We start from the raw sequence: 15,454 nt of genomic DNA on the forward strand, positions 1-15,454 counted from the left end.
AAGTGGCTTTCTCAAGGCAGAGGCGACGTTTGGGGGGCATGGAAGGTCAAGTGCCCCCCCCCCAGATTGGCCTGCCAGGGGCGGGAAAGAGAGAGGCGCTCTGTCCTTCTCCCTCTGTGCCTCCTCCTCGGCACGTTCAGCTGCTCTCCCTGGCAGCAGGGTGGGTAGCGGGACAGAACTGCTTCTGCCTGAGACACCCTGGCTGGGAAGCAGCGGCAGCCCGCTCCCTAAACGGGCTTGGCTGCTAGGGACAGGGGATGAGTGAGCCAGAAATGGGTGGGGCATCTGGCTTACCCAGCCTCTGTCCCCAGCAGCTGGGGCTGCAGAAGGCCAGCCCCGACCCAGGCCCTGCTGCCGGGGACATAGGCCAAGCCCCCTGCATACTTGGCCCCTGTCCCTGGCAGCCGAGCCCACTCAGGGAGCAGGCTGCCGCTGCCTCCCAGCCAGGCTCTCTCAGGCAGAAGCAGCTCCATCCCACCAGGGAGAGTGGCCAAATGTGCGGGGGGGAGACACAGGGAGAGAAGGAATGGGGAGAGCATGGCGTCCCCAGACTGGGCAGAGGTCGGTGGGGCTGTCACTGGACAGAGGACATGTGGGGTGATCACATGTCCTCCCCTTTAGATTGTGGGCCCTCCCAGTATGGGGAGGCACCAGCCATCTGTGGTCTTGCAGGGGTCAGTTCTGGGTCTGGTACTAGTCAATATTTTCATTAATGACTTGAAAAATGTAGCGGAAAGTCTGCTTATAAAACTTGTGGATAACATTAAGCTGGCAGGGTTGCATGCACTTTGGAGGACAGGATTAGATTTCAAAATGAGCTTGACAAATGATAGGTGAATTGGTCTGAAATCAAACAGATGAAATTCAATAAAAACAAGTGGAAGGTACTACTCTTAGGAAGCAAAAATCAAATTCACAACTATAGAATGGGGAATAACTGGCTAGGCAGCAGCACTTTTGAAAAAAACCTGGGGGTTATAGTGAATCACAAAGTAAATATGATTCAATAATATGAAGTGGTTGCTAAAAAGGCTAATATCATTAAGGTGTATTGTTATAGGGTGTCTACCCCACACCGGCCTGGAAGGGGTTAACATGGGCCTGAGAGAAAGCCGGGTTTAACTGATAATGAGGCCCAGCTGGGGAATGGCTGGGTGGTGATTATAAAGCCAGGAGGGTTGCAGCAGAAAGGGGGGTTTTCCTTAAGGATACTAAAGTGAGTGAAAGGCTATTTAAAAAAAAAATATATGGGGGGGCTAAAAATTGAATGAAGGAAGTGGCAGTCGTAGCCTTGTGGGATGAGGTCGCTGTGCCAAAAACCAAACAAAGACAAAGCAAGGGGGCTGCTGGTAGAGAGTCTGCAGTCAATCTCTGGGGGACAGAAGAGCTAGGAAGCAGTCCGTGGAGGCAGCAAGGAGCCGGATAGAGCAGACCTTGGCTGCCAGCTACAGGGTCCCTGGGCTGGAACCCAGAGTAGAGGGAGGGCTGGAGTTCCCCTACCACTAAGGAAGATGGGGTGAAACCCCCTGAGATAAAAGATGTAAGGACCACAGCGCCCAGAGACAGACAAAAGATCTGCGGTAAGGTCATAGCTTGGTTGGACTCTCTGATACTCCAGAAGGGGTGGACTAAAGCATGGCCCAGCTGGAGGGCCAAGTTGCAGGAAGAAGAAGAGACCCCTGCAATGCTGGAGCAACTGTCAGCAGGGGGCACCATACAGGGAGAGAGCCACTCCACCCCACCTGGCCACAAGGAGGTGCACCTGCAGCGAGTGTACCCCTTCACAGCTGTATTAACAGGAGTGCTGTGTGTACGAGGTGGGAGATAAGTGTCCTACTCTACTTGGCACTGGTCAGGCCTCAGCTGGAGCATTGTACAGTTCCAGGTGCTACACTTTAAGAAAGATGTGGACAGATTTGGAGAGAGTCTAGAAGAAAATGACAACAAATGATAAAAGGGTTAAAAAAACAGCTCTATGAGGAAAGGTTAAAAAACTAGGGCATGTTAGTTTCGAGAAAAGAAGGCTGAGGAGGGACCTGATAACAGTCTTCAAATATCTTACAGGCTGTTGTATAGAAGAAGGCAATCAATTATTCTCCATGTCCACTGACAGTAGGAGAAGAACTAATGGTCTTAATCATCAGCAAGAGAATTTTAGGTTATATATTAGGGAATCCTTTCTAACTATAAGGATAGTTAAGCTCTGGAATAGGCTTCCAAGGGAGGTTGTGGAATCCCTATCACTGGAAGCTGTTAAGAAGAGGTTAGACAAACACCTGTCAGGGATGGTCTAGGTTTCCTTGGTCCTGCCTCAGTGCAAGGGGCTGCACTTGATGATCTCCTGAGATCCCTTCCAACCCTACATTTCTATGATTCTGTAAGACAGGATGCACTGGGAATCTCGAAGGAGGGACTTCAGTGAGGAGAGGGAGGAAGTTTAGTGAACTGGGATGGGCAAGGCATTCCCTATGTAGTGGATGGCAGGGAAGAAGAAATGAAGAACAAGTTAGAGAATGCAACAAGGGAATGGAGAAGCATAGAGAAAGGAATGCGAGAACAAGGTGAATAGGACATCAAAACTGGCATCACTGGTGGAATGGAAAGTACTGGGGCACATTAAAAGATGAAGAGTAAAAATAAACATGTACAAATTGTTAACAGCAAGAAAAAATATTAGACCAAAATGTCTCTCGGGATAGTAGCATCATCCCCCCTGAAGTTACACAGCTTGCTTCCCCGGCAATTCCAGCTGGCCTAGAATTCATTTTGTCAGATGTGCAAGTAAATGAAACCCAGGGTAGCCAATCCTTTCAGCTTCAGCCCCGGTACTGCATTTGTCTGTTCTTTTTGGTACGCTGACAGAGTTGAAAGTGACTTGTTCTGTGCCGTGTTAAAGCAATGGCTCACACATGTGTTGCAGAATGAACAAGTCACTGTCTGATCTGACTTTGATAGATCCCACTGTTTCTAGATTGAGTGTTTCATATATTTTACATATTACAGCACTGCAGAAATATTTTCTGCAGGATGTATGGTAAAATGCTTCTGTAAAGGAGTGCTTTTGGTAGCGAGAGTATACAGAACACTGACAGCTCTATGAATGTACCAAATAGGGTGACCAGAGGGCAAGTGTGAAAAATCGGGACGGGGATGGAGGATAATAGGAGCCTATGTAGGAAAAAGCCCCCAAAATCGGGACTGTCCCTATAAAATCGGGACATCTGGTCACCCTAGTACCAAAAGGGGAGCCTATGGCATAACAAGGGGAGATGTAGCAGTCCAAATTAATTCCTGGTGTAATTCCAATGGAGTTACACCCAAGAATTAATGTAGCCTATGACTTTTGGTTTACAGCATGTGCAACAATATTAATTGCTCTGTTTCCTATGATGACATGCACACTGGGCTTGATCCTTATGTTCTCTGAGCACTCTAAACTCCCACTGAAGTGCTCAAAGAATGCTGGATTGGGCCCAGGTCTAGCACGAATAATGTTGCCCATAACCAGCAAGCCGAGAGGCAAGTAATTAAAAATGTGCACACAAGCAAATCCAGTTAAAAATGTGTTTAAAGGTGTTAAATGTAAGTAGAATGTCAAGTGTTGCACTGTAATGAACTGTTTCAAATGATTTCATAGACATCATATATTTTTCTAACCTCTCCCCAGGGCACTACAATAGTAGAAACAAATTTCTGTACCCTCGGCTTTTTCTTTTGCTGTACCCACCTTTATGCCAAAATCCAAGTAGAGAAAATGTCTGCAGTGTGATTCCATTCACTGAAAATACACCCTCTCCGAGTCCCTGTAAATAGAGACATGGTTTTAAGATCACAGATACACCAGTGTGCTGCAGAATTATTCAGGTCAGCTGAGCTGACTGGCATTTACTTCACAATTAAGAGCTCTTCCCCCTGTCTATACCACTCTAAGGGCAAATATTACTCCTTATGCAATGTGGCTGCACAGCAGAGCAGTGCTAGTTGTGACGGAAATCCCCAAATCATCCTGCCAGTGTGAGGGAGGGGACTCTGCGTAGGGCCCAAAAGGAACATGTTGGACAACAGCAGCTGTGCCCCCTCCCAGTAAGTGAGTGCTCCGTATCACAGCATCTGCAGTGGGGCAGTGTCTGGGCTTAATTGATCAGAGCCCAAACTAGCAACCACATTCTCTTAGGAGTAGAGGGAGCTGGTCATTCTGCTAGCTGGACCCTTCATTTAGTGCTATGGTGGTTGTGTCTCCTGCCTGGCTATTGTGAGGATGCACTGATGGAAAGCTGTAGAGGCCCCATGACTTCTTTCTATCATACCACCCCTCTGCATCACAGGGAGGGATTTCCCCCGCTTATTGCAAATCAATGTCTGCTGAGCAGCCCTGTTTATAATATTATTTATATCACAGTAGCACCCAAAAATGTACTAAGTGCTGTACAAACACATAGGAAGATAGAGTTCCTGCCTCAAAGGAGGTACAAGAAGGGAGGGGAAAGGGAAGCAACATTCAAACTAAAGCAATCAGTGTGATTGGAAAACGGCTTGTTAGATCTCGCTCCTGTTCTCTGCAAAGTAACTTGTTATTAATAAAAGGGGTGATGCCCCTCGGACTATCTTAGCAGGCAATGTTCTTGGGCATGGCAAATTGGTAACTTGATTAGATTTTAGTTTCACTTTACAGCTGCTTAAGCTAGGGAAAGTAGATGAATAAACAGACTGTAGCTCAGCAAACCTTGGACATGACCTGAACAACTTCAGATTCTGGATCTGGGGCCAGCTTTGACCGTTGTGCTTAGTTCCATCCTGAGACTTTGAGAAAGCAAATGGAGATAACTCTGGTCAAGTAAATTCCTAAATGGGAAGAAACGAGGCCATTTTTATATGTGAGAGACAACAAACTAGTGACATTTTAAAAAGCACAGTAAGGAGAACCAAATCTGCCTGCCCCCATACTGCTAGGTACATATTGTATGTGCTGAATTGTTCCTGGTACTTTTGCTCAAGCAGCTGTGATGTTTGTCTGCCCTTTTATTTAGCATGCTTACTCTGTGAAATCAACGCACCTGTCAGAGAAGTGGCTTGTTTTACAGAATCAAGGCCTATTGAAACATTTTAAAGAAAAGATTTGTTTCCATTGTTAAGATAAAGATTTTTTCTTAGCGGGGGGGGGGGAAGGAGCTTGAAGTATTGACTTCCGGCTTGGAATGCGGGGAAGGTTAGAAATACATGATTAAGAGATCATTTAAACCACTGCCCTCCTGTTCCTGACTTATTTTTAACTGTAAAAGAAAGAAAAATCCCCTTATGTTTGCTATTGGGCAATTAAAAGAAAGAGCTTGGCTGCTTTCACCAAGAAAGTCTAGGTTGCTTTGATGGTTGCAGTGAGTACTTTTGATCTTTTGTTGATAAAACAAAGTTTGGAGGATGTATCAATGCATGTTTACATAATGCTGCATTGCTGAAAAGCTCCACTGCTGGTGAAAAGACACAGCTGGTTTTAAAAGAGAGACGCAAATATAAGAAAAAAGAAGTTATACAAGGAATTTGAGGTTTCAAAGGTCATGCCCAGGTTACAGAAGATCATGTCTAGGGTACATAAAGGCTGAACTAGGTTAGAGAAGAGTGCAAATAGCCTAGGTTATGCCAGTGGTTCGAGCATTGGCCTGCTAAACCCAGGGTTGTGAGTTCAATCCTTGAGGGGGCCACTTAGGGATCTGGGGCAAAAATCAGTACTCGGTCCTGCTAGTGAAGGCAGGGGGCTGGACTCAATGACCTTTCGAGGTCCCTTCCAGCTCTATGAGGTAGGTATATCTCCATATATTATATTATAACTGCAAGCTGGTGGAGTCTCCTTGTAGTTCCAAACAAACTTTACCCTCATTGTAAAAAGTCAGTCATCCCCTTTGGGGCTTGGTTTTATTAACAAAACACTAATTCAAAAATAACATGACATAAACCCCAAGCTAATCCTTCTCCCAGGCTTGGTTGCTGCTAGTGCTACTTTCCCATTGGCCCTGCCCCAGACCCTAGCATCTCTCTCCATGGGCTTTTCCCACCTTCCTAATATTCAGGCTGGAGTCTAATGAGCCACACATGCTCTAGTGAGTCAGTAATAATTAACCTGCAGCTCTCTGCTTGATTCCAATCCCTGCTAATAGATTTTTGCCCCCGTTATGCCAACATATTGGGCTATGGAACGTGATATAGTAGTATACAGAGAGTTTGCGATGAACAGTCCTCTAGATAAAGACATGGGAGCCGGCAACACTTGTAGCGAACCTAGTTATACTCAAACTTTGCATGCAGTGAAATGGAGTGAAAACCCTACATTGTTTTAATGTACTTCACTATTAGTGGAATGAAAGTCCAGGCAAGTTTGACTCCATTATAAGCATGTAGCACAGGGCTCGTCTTATTAGAATGTAGCAATTATCACCTACCACACTGGTGTTAACGGGAATTGCATAGCCTAGGCAGCTTTGAAAATCTCAGCTGTAGTTTTTACTGTCACTCATTTCAATTTCATAACCTGAGGGTATGGCTCCACTACAAGCAGGGCTGAGACGCTGCAGCACTGTGATTGAAGGGGTGCTGCTGTACTGAAGGACAAAATGAACTGGAGTAGGAAAGGGCCTTCTGAGTAGTAGGCTTTGTTACTGGTGCTTCCTGCTTGAGGAAGACCTTCGGCCCTCTGTGTCTGTTTTTAGCACCTGAGTGTGGTCTGTATGGCCCAGTGACTGAATACAGGACTGGATGTCAGGGACTTGTTCGTTTTATACCTAATTCTCTCATTAATTCGCTGAGCAGGTCACTTCACCTCTTCTATCTGTAAGGAGGACTCAGCTCTCTCACCAGCATCTCCCATTGGCTACCTTAGGTGGTTCATGGCCTAGCATGCTGGCTTATGTGGCTCATAGTCTAAGGCATCTAGCTCTGCCCATTCATTGTACAGGGAGCCTAGGTGCCTAACTCAGGCGTTATAGATCACAGTGTTGTTCCTGTGACTTTTCTAGGTGCCAAAAGTTAAGCATTGTGATGCTGAGCGTTGCCACACCTAAGTCTCTTTGTGGATCAGGGCTGAAATGCTCACCTAGTCCCCAGAAATGTTTGAAGCCGTTTATCGTACAGTTTATTTGTCTTAATTCCACATCTCGTGGAGAAAGGGCAGGGTCTTTCTATAGGAAATCAATGCTGTTCAACAGCATTCACTTTGCAGGGCAGGAAATACCTCAGGACAGGTGAAAATTTAAGGCCCCAGGCCTGAAATTCTTTCCAATTTCACACATTTTGTCCCTGATCATTTGTAGAAATTCCCCTTTTTTTCTATCAGTTGTTCCCTTCTGCACAGATGGGGTAAGGGGTGGGAGTGGGGAATGCTCTGTAGCTGGGCCATTGGGCCTGGTCCATGAGTTTTTAATTATTGAATTATTTTTTTGGTACACAGCCCAAGTGCTTTATTGGTATTAAGTGACTTTCCATTGACTTCAGGCGACTTTGGATCAGGACATACATTGTATACGTTAATGAAATAAGTAAATCTGATTTGAACCTGTTTCTACTGATTGTGTGGGACTTGTACTGTAATTGTCAATACTTCCTTTTTTTTATGTCACATTGGGCATTCTGTTAACATAAGCAGTCTATTGGGTTATTCACAAAAACAACAATAAAGGTTTTAGTATGTTTGAGGAAAAAATGGGATCTTATGAGAGACTGCATAGTTTGTTCATGATTCATCCTGAGAACTTGTTACACAAGTGGCGATGAACTGATTTATGTTGGTGAACAGAGAAAGACACTGAATAATTTTCCAGTCATAAAGAAGGCTAATTTCACATTTCCTGTAAGCACATGAATGCAGTCCTTTTAGTGCTAGTGTTCTGCTACATCTGTACACCCCATGTTGAAAGATTCATCAAATTATATAATTCTTACCTTACATTCAGGCAAAATCTCTGACTTCACTAGGGTTTTTTTTAGTAAGAACTAAAAGATCCTATAATGTTATTCTGATATTTGAGGATTGATTCACACAACTCCTATTTGGAGTCTCCTGTCTACATCCAGCTAATATTAGTCTATTTTAAAACATTCAATATCAAAAGGAGTCAGCAGAATTGGAGCATCGGTCTCCTCTCCAAAACAAGAACCCTCTACCAAGTTAGCTACATGAGCAGCTCCAGTAATTTAGCTAGCAGAGATAACTGTTATACATGTGCATGTTTGGCACTGTTAGCAGAAATACACACAGATCAGTATCTCAGATACTCCCCAGTTATGGCAGAGCTCCTCTCGTACTCTTACTCATAAGAGAACATCTGGTGTCAAAAGACAACAATATTCAATGATCCTCATTTGATTGGAATAGGTGTGTTTGTTGTTACACAGGCTAGCTATGTGCATTGCGTAGTGGTGATGAGAGCAGCCTCTTCCAATTTTCCATGAGGTGTTAGCTTGTTGCCCAGATTATTATTTATTATTTCTGTTGTGGTAGTGTCCAAGTGTAACACCAACAGACTCCAGTCATCGGCGGGCGGGATTGAACCTGGAGCCTAGTGCATGAGCCTCTACTGCATGAGCTAAAAGCCATATTACTGCTACCTAAGGTTGTAGAGCAGACTTATTAATCTCTCTCTCTAAGTGGTCTCAGTGCCACTAGATGGGACAGAACACCACACCCAGAAGGTGTGAGGGTTACACAAACACTCTAACTGGGGATCAGGGCCCCATTATACTAGGCACTGTTCAACCAAATAAAACAAAGTCCCTACCCCAAAAACCTCACAATCAAAGATTCAGATAATAGGCAACAGATGAATAAGCAGACAAAGAGAAGGGAGGAAGGTGGGAGGACAAGGTATCTGTGGAATCAGGTGTGATTGTATATATATTTTTGTTTAATAAAAAAATAATGTATGTTTTGTTTTGCTGGTGAGATGAGCTTATATGTGGTTCATATACTTAATCCTGCTGTGTGGCTATTATGTTGGATGATCAACTGGTTTTCAGCTCTTTGTATGGATCTTTTGGGTTTGGTACTATTAGTTAGATCTAAAGAAATAAATTGGGCTTTTGGTATTTGTGACCCAAGGACCTCTGTGCCCTCTGTCAATTGGCACCTCGCAGTACATTGGATGAAGCCAAGGAATCCTATATCCCTAAGGATGCCATGCAAGGTCTCTAATGAAAGCCTGTGTCACCCTGGTCATCATCATCATTGCAACACATATCTATGGATGTTATGTAAGGAGATTAAACACTGAAAATTATGTTCTTAAGGTCTGTGACTAGGGACTGATCACCCGCAAAGGGAAAAAGCAGGCTGCTTTTTCAGGCAAGAAATGTTTATCTGGCTGTCTGTTTTCATTTCAAATGTTGTATGGTTCATAACTGGCATCCATTTACAGTCTAAGCTGAATGCTAATGAAGGATTGTGAAATCTTCAGAGAGAGGAAATTAACAGGAAGAAGTAAACAGGGGTGGAAGGCCCCTATTTTGAGGTGACCTTCAAAGTTCTGTTCTGGTATATTTTGGGGGTACAGAGAGGCATCCTGGCATCCTTCACCTAAGAAGTAAACTGACAGTGGGTTTGCTTCATGATAAAGGGATCTCAGCCAGGCTTGGTTGAAAAGGCTGAAGAAAACTTTCGGTGAGAGATTCTCCTGTCTAAAGAGGGAAACTTGTTAGTTAAGCGCAGGCTTTAGAATGCATGTTATTGTTTTGGTTTAGATGTAACCACTTGTTCTCATCTCTCTCACTGAATCTCTGTTCTTTCTTAAATTTCCTTTTTGTTTTGTAATTGAACGTGTGCTGTGTGTACTACCAGAGCTGTCGTCTAAGGTTAAACTGGGTATACTGTTCCTCTGGGAACAGAGGATCTGGGATTTCTCTGGGTATCCGGTGATTGGGGGCTAGACACCAGAGTGGGACACTTCTGAGGGACTCATGGGCTAGGGTGCATCTACTATCAACCTGCAAGGCAAAGACAGGGCTGGTGTAGCCCAGAGGAGAGTGTTTGAGGGGCTGACGGGCTCAATGTGTTCACTCCCTAACACCCAGTCAGCACGGTAAGACCTCCCCTCGCGATGGAGGCAGGTTGTAACAAGGAGACTCTTTGCCCTGGCTGCTCCAAGAAGCATCCCAATATTCTAAAAGGCTCCACTGCATTTACAAAATTCTTACTCAACAGAATTTTCCATGGGTAGAAACTCCTCTCCAGTATCATAAACGTTTGCAGATGATTCCGAATTTCCTTGCTCTGCTTTCCCCGATATGCCTGGTTGGCTGTGAGAAATGTGCCTTACAGTGATCTGGGAGGTCTATGAAAACATATAATTTGTGTGAGTTTGGTTCAGTACACAACTTGTTTTTATGGCGAAAAGTCCTATTGCCCCCGGGATAAAGACAATTTTCAGATTCCTTTTTATAAGTTGGTCTGACGATGGCTTTTGACCCTGAATACTCTATTAGGTGCCATTTTCATTTCCATAACCTGTGGGTCCTGTAATTTTCTTTGAACTTATTTGTACAGCTTCCAAAATAAATGTGGAAGAAAGAATTGAGGCTAGTGGCCCGAAAGTTAAAAATGCACAACTGATTGATCATGTGCAATGAAACTAATTTCTGGCTAGCTACTCTTGCCAGATTTCCAGCAGGCAGACTCACCAAGCTGTAATACAGACTCCTCTGTAATAAAAATAAGCCAAATGAACATCATTTTATGCTAGGATCCATTTTGACTGCCTAAAGTAAAACCTACCTTGCAAGAATATTTTAACTGTATCGTCAGTCTCTTCCAGCCACGCATTAAAGGCCTGATCCTGCTTCCACTTACATCATAAATCAGGAGTAACTCCACTGAAGTCAATGGATAGATTCTGGTATGAAATTGGCTTACGGGCTTGAATCAAAGCCCATTTAAGATCAATGGAAGAGCCCTCACTGACTTCAGTGGGCTTTGCATCAGGCCCTAAGAAAGACAACACAAGTGCTCTAACCTCTCTTTTAGATGTTATTTACAAGGTGCTATTGTTAAGGGAGCAATGTGCCATTGAGTTATTTGTATGATGGGCGATTTAAATGGAAATCTGCTATATTGCAGCTACAGCGACCCTACACTTGCCTTACAACGATTCATGACAGGTCAAGAAAGTATGTGTGTGCAACAAAAATGTGTCTTTCTGTGTTTTATTGTTCATTAAGTCTTTATAAGAGAGCATTTATTATTTTGGGGTAATCTTACTTTATTTTGACTAATTTCTTTATGTGGAATGATTAGGGTGCATTGCTGAATGATCATGCTTTGGTCTCAGAAGCAAGCAGATTTTGCATTCAACCTCTGATCTTGTAATTCTTACTCAGGCAAAAATCCCAGTTGCTTTGGGAATTTGGCCTGAGTAAGGAATGCAGAATAAGGCTCCTGGGGCCTGCTCCAGCTCCCAGTGAATCAATGGCAAACCTACATCTATATGCAGGATGGATCAGCCTTGTCTAAGAGGGTCTGGGTAAATCCAAATATGAGGTGAGGGTTGGATTAAACACTTCCATCCTCCTGTTTCTGCTTTGTTGCCAATCCCCAAGTCTCTTCAGAGCTTTTCAGCTTGTACAAGTCCTTTCTTACCCCAAATTCATAATCTTGGTGTTTGGTGTGTGGACAACATTCCCTTTGCACACGGTCAGTATTCAACCAATAGTGAATCTCTTATATGTGATTAGAGATACAGGGATAAGGAATACATCAGCCAGCTCCTCAAGGATGGGTCACTTGGTTCCTTCCATCATCTCTGGCTGCCAGTCAGCTGGGGAGATCGCACTCTCTATGCTGGGACATTGGTGGGAGGAACACCCCATTTGTCAATGGGGGAGGGAGTCACGGATTCCCCTCCAGGAGACAGGGTGGGGCTCAATGCCCACGTAGTCAGTACAGGGTTACTGCTGTGGATCGCTCACTCAGAATTTCATGGTTCTCTCTATGAACACCAAATCAGAGCAAATTTCTCTATGAACACCAAATCAGCTCCGTGTTCTGGAGGAAACTGGAGTCAACTTCTGGCCCACGTGCCTACAAAAATAAAACTATTTCTATCAAACACTATTGTATACTTATGACTTTTATTCCCTCCGTTAACTTGTGTATCTGCCTTTCAACCTCAGATCGACTGCTACTCATGCGATATTGTCTTCCCTAGACATTGCTCCCTCTCTGATCTTGCTGTCGCCACGTTCCCTCTCTCCAGCCACAGCCACTTTTCTTTCAATTCAGACCACTGCCTCTTGCCACCAACCTGCCCCTCCATCTGGACCTTCTTGGACGTCCAACCCATTGATTTTCATTATTTCTCTCCTATTCTCAGTCCCCTTCTCCCACTCCTCTACTGACTTGTTGGCAACTCCCTGGACTCCACTCTTTACTCTTTTGCCCCTTTTTTCCACTACAAAGTCTGTGTCACTAACCCACAACCATGATTCATTCCCAGCATCTGACTCCTTTGCTCCCACTTTGGACCAGTCACTTAACCTCTCCATGCCTCACTTTCCCCATTTGTAGAATTGGGATAATGATACTTACTTTTGTAAAGTGCTTTATAAATGCTATGAATTTAAATAAGCAGCTTGTGCTTTAAAATGGTATTGTGGACTGTGCTATTGGGCAATATAGCACTTTTTTGAAACCATTTTGGGCACCTAGGATTAAGGAAATGGTTTAATCCCTATGGCCCATTCAATCCATGGCCTCTCTGCTGAGACTTTCATCAAGGAAGCCAGTTGTGAGGGTGCTTTTTGTGGTGAAAACACAGGAAAAAATTGAGTTTCCATGGGAAGCTTACAAAACTATTTGAAACTTTTTTTTTTTCAACTTAAGATGTCTTTTTGGTATTGAAAAACCAACACGGAATGACATTTTACATTTAAACAAAAATGTTTACTTCAAATTGATATTCCTATTCAAAATGTCACTTCATTGTGTTTGTTTTTGAGGGTTTTTTAAAAAATGTCTTTACAGTTGAAACACTTCATTTAGAAACTTCCTATGGGGGAAACCAATTATTTTTGTCAATTTTTTTTTCTGCACAAAAAACTTCAGTTTCAATGGAGCTGTATCCCTCTGCTGGAAAACTTTCTGCATGAAAAATTTCCAACACTGCCAGTGGTATTCTCCACTCCATGGCTCAGGCTTATGAATGTCTCAGGTCAAGCCGCTTCTTGGTAAGGGTAATTGCCCTCCAACATTCACAAGAGGACTGCTCTCTCACTGATCTTTGTGCTTGTAATCGTCATATTGCCACTGAGTTTGTGGCAAGGAATTGTTTAAACTGCCTTGTCCATCTTTGTAATGTTAGCTTTAGCACAGAGTTGATCGTAAGGACTGAAGCATCTCACCTCATAGTCTGCATTGCTTTCCACTGGAGTAAAAATCCATCACATGCCACAAAATGGAATTAAAAAAAAATCAAGTCAAAGCTCTTAATCCATGGTGGGTAAAAATTTAAAAACAGCTTTTAAGGCTTATCCACCCTAAATTTTTTGCTAAGGCTAACTGAGCACGCAGGGAGAACCCTGGCTTTTAAGCCAAAAAAATGTGCAAAAGGAAGGGGTATTTTTTTAAGCAATAATCTGTCCCCACCACCGGGCTGGGAAATGGTTCTTTTGTTTTCTAGACGCTCTACAGATAAGCTAGTGCCAGCAAAAACACCCTGGATCTACTGTCTTAAATATTTTTTTTATTTATTTATTTATTTATTTTATTTTAGGTTGACCCCTATACCTGGTATAGACCCTGATTTTTTTGTATATATTTGTTTAAAACTTCGTTATTTTAGCTTGCAAGAAACCGCAACTCTCTTCACGAGAGCCCTCCATACCCACGTCAAACAGCTGCGTGAACAGTTGACACAGGGGACTTACCAGGCTGCTACCGTATTACTTACCCATTCAGCGAAGTGTATCCGAGTCACGGCACCAAAATGTTGGCGGGAGGTCCAGCTCCTCCTCCCTCTTAATTCCCAGACACAGTTTGTTGGAAAATAACAGTCCAGAGTCCAGTCTGCAGGCAATTTGATGGGTTTATTGGGGCTAAACAAGCAAGCATATTTCGAAGCTCTTCACACCAGTTGGGCTATTTCTATATGCTGATAGAGTTTTCCTTTTCCCCTTCCCCAACGATTATTCTATACGCTGATAGAACCCCCTTCTTCTCCTGACCCCTATCTCCAAATGCCGATGGAGCTCCCTCTTTCACCTCCCTCTTCTTGGCAAACCTAATTATACTTGTAGTGCTCCTTTCCTGGTACCACCTCTTCCAATATATGGTCATGTTCAGTTCTGGGTGGTCTTGAGTCTGGGGTCGACAAGACCACCTCTTTTGTACCTGATGGGAGGGCTAAAGAGAGGGGTTACTTTTGGCCATCGTTACTATTTTGCAGACCTTGCATCTCCTTCTTACATCCTCCCCACCCCTCCAGCTGCTTGGTTACCATAGCAACCCCTTGCTCGATTAGCCCCTTATCTTCAAGGCTACCAGCTACGGGGGGAAGGAAAAGGGGCAGGCAGCCTTGTGCTTTCACTTACATTTTTTTGCTTGCTTATTTAGCCTGTTTAAACTAAAAGCAAGGCCAGAAGCAAAATTATTATTGTTTAGTTTTTTACCCTATTTACTTGACATTTTTCTAACAGTGCCAACAGATGCTGCTGTTGCACAACTGCATGGAGTTAGGGGAAAATCTACATAAAGGGGTGTCATGGGGCATGCCTACTCTGTAGCACTCCCTGCTGGCTAAGCCTGGCACTGCATGTGTTCCCTGACTCCTGCCCAGGGTTTTCTGTCTCCCCCAGGGGTTAACATGACTCAGCTTTCTGGCTGGGTCACTCTGATATCAATCCTCTTTCAGGGTAACAGACCCAGCAAAAAGTCCCAAACAAACAGAAGGTTCTTTTCACCTGTTGTATTCATTTCAGTTGACTAAATGGGCCCAAAGAGTCACGAGTGTTAACATGACACTGAAACTGTCTAACATTAAACAGTTTTAAACGAGGGTCCAGATTTGGTATCCAGAAACCTCCGCCTTCTTAGTACCCTGGGAGAAACAACGCTAGACAGCCTTTTAACCTTCTTATTAAAGATACCTCCAAAACACTAAAGATTTGAAAGGCAAAGTATTTGTTAAATAAGGCTTTTATTTTAACAACCTCTTTTGTTTCCTTTCCCTGTTGCTGGGGAGAGTTTTTAAAAGGGCACCCTCTTTTCTAATTCCCACCTATCCTGTCCCCATTTGACAGTCTTGTTAGACGGTATTTAAAGATGGTAATGACTCTCCTTTTTGGAGAAAAGAAAAGAGGTTATTTGAGCTGTGCCGAAGCTGCTGTTAAAGTCTGATACCATTTTCTAAAAGACAAAAGAAGACGAGCGCACACACCGGGCGAAGAAAGAATAGCAAAGCTGGAAAATGTGGCTTCTGTCTCTGGT

General features: G+C 43.7%; 1 long non-coding RNA gene across 1 annotated transcript; it reads right to left on the reverse strand.

The window, feature by feature from the left end:
- Window positions 1–3,727: 3,727 nt before the first annotated feature.
- Window positions 3,728–14,015, reverse strand: LOC112107666. Its single transcript, XR_002908200.3, has 3 exons — window positions 13,920–14,015; window positions 4,724–4,842; window positions 3,728–3,803 (listed from the first exon to the last, which is right to left on the reverse strand). It is a non-coding gene; the product is annotated as an uncharacterized LOC112107666 (long non-coding RNA).
- Window positions 14,016–15,454: the final 1,439 nt, after the last annotated feature.

Source organism: Terrapene carolina, unplaced genomic scaffold (genome assembly GCF_002925995.2).
Source record: "Terrapene carolina triunguis isolate 2854851 unplaced genomic scaffold, T_m_triunguis-2.0 Scaffold66, whole genome shotgun sequence".
Taxonomy (NCBI): domain Eukaryota; kingdom Metazoa; phylum Chordata; order Testudines; family Emydidae; genus Terrapene; species Terrapene triunguis.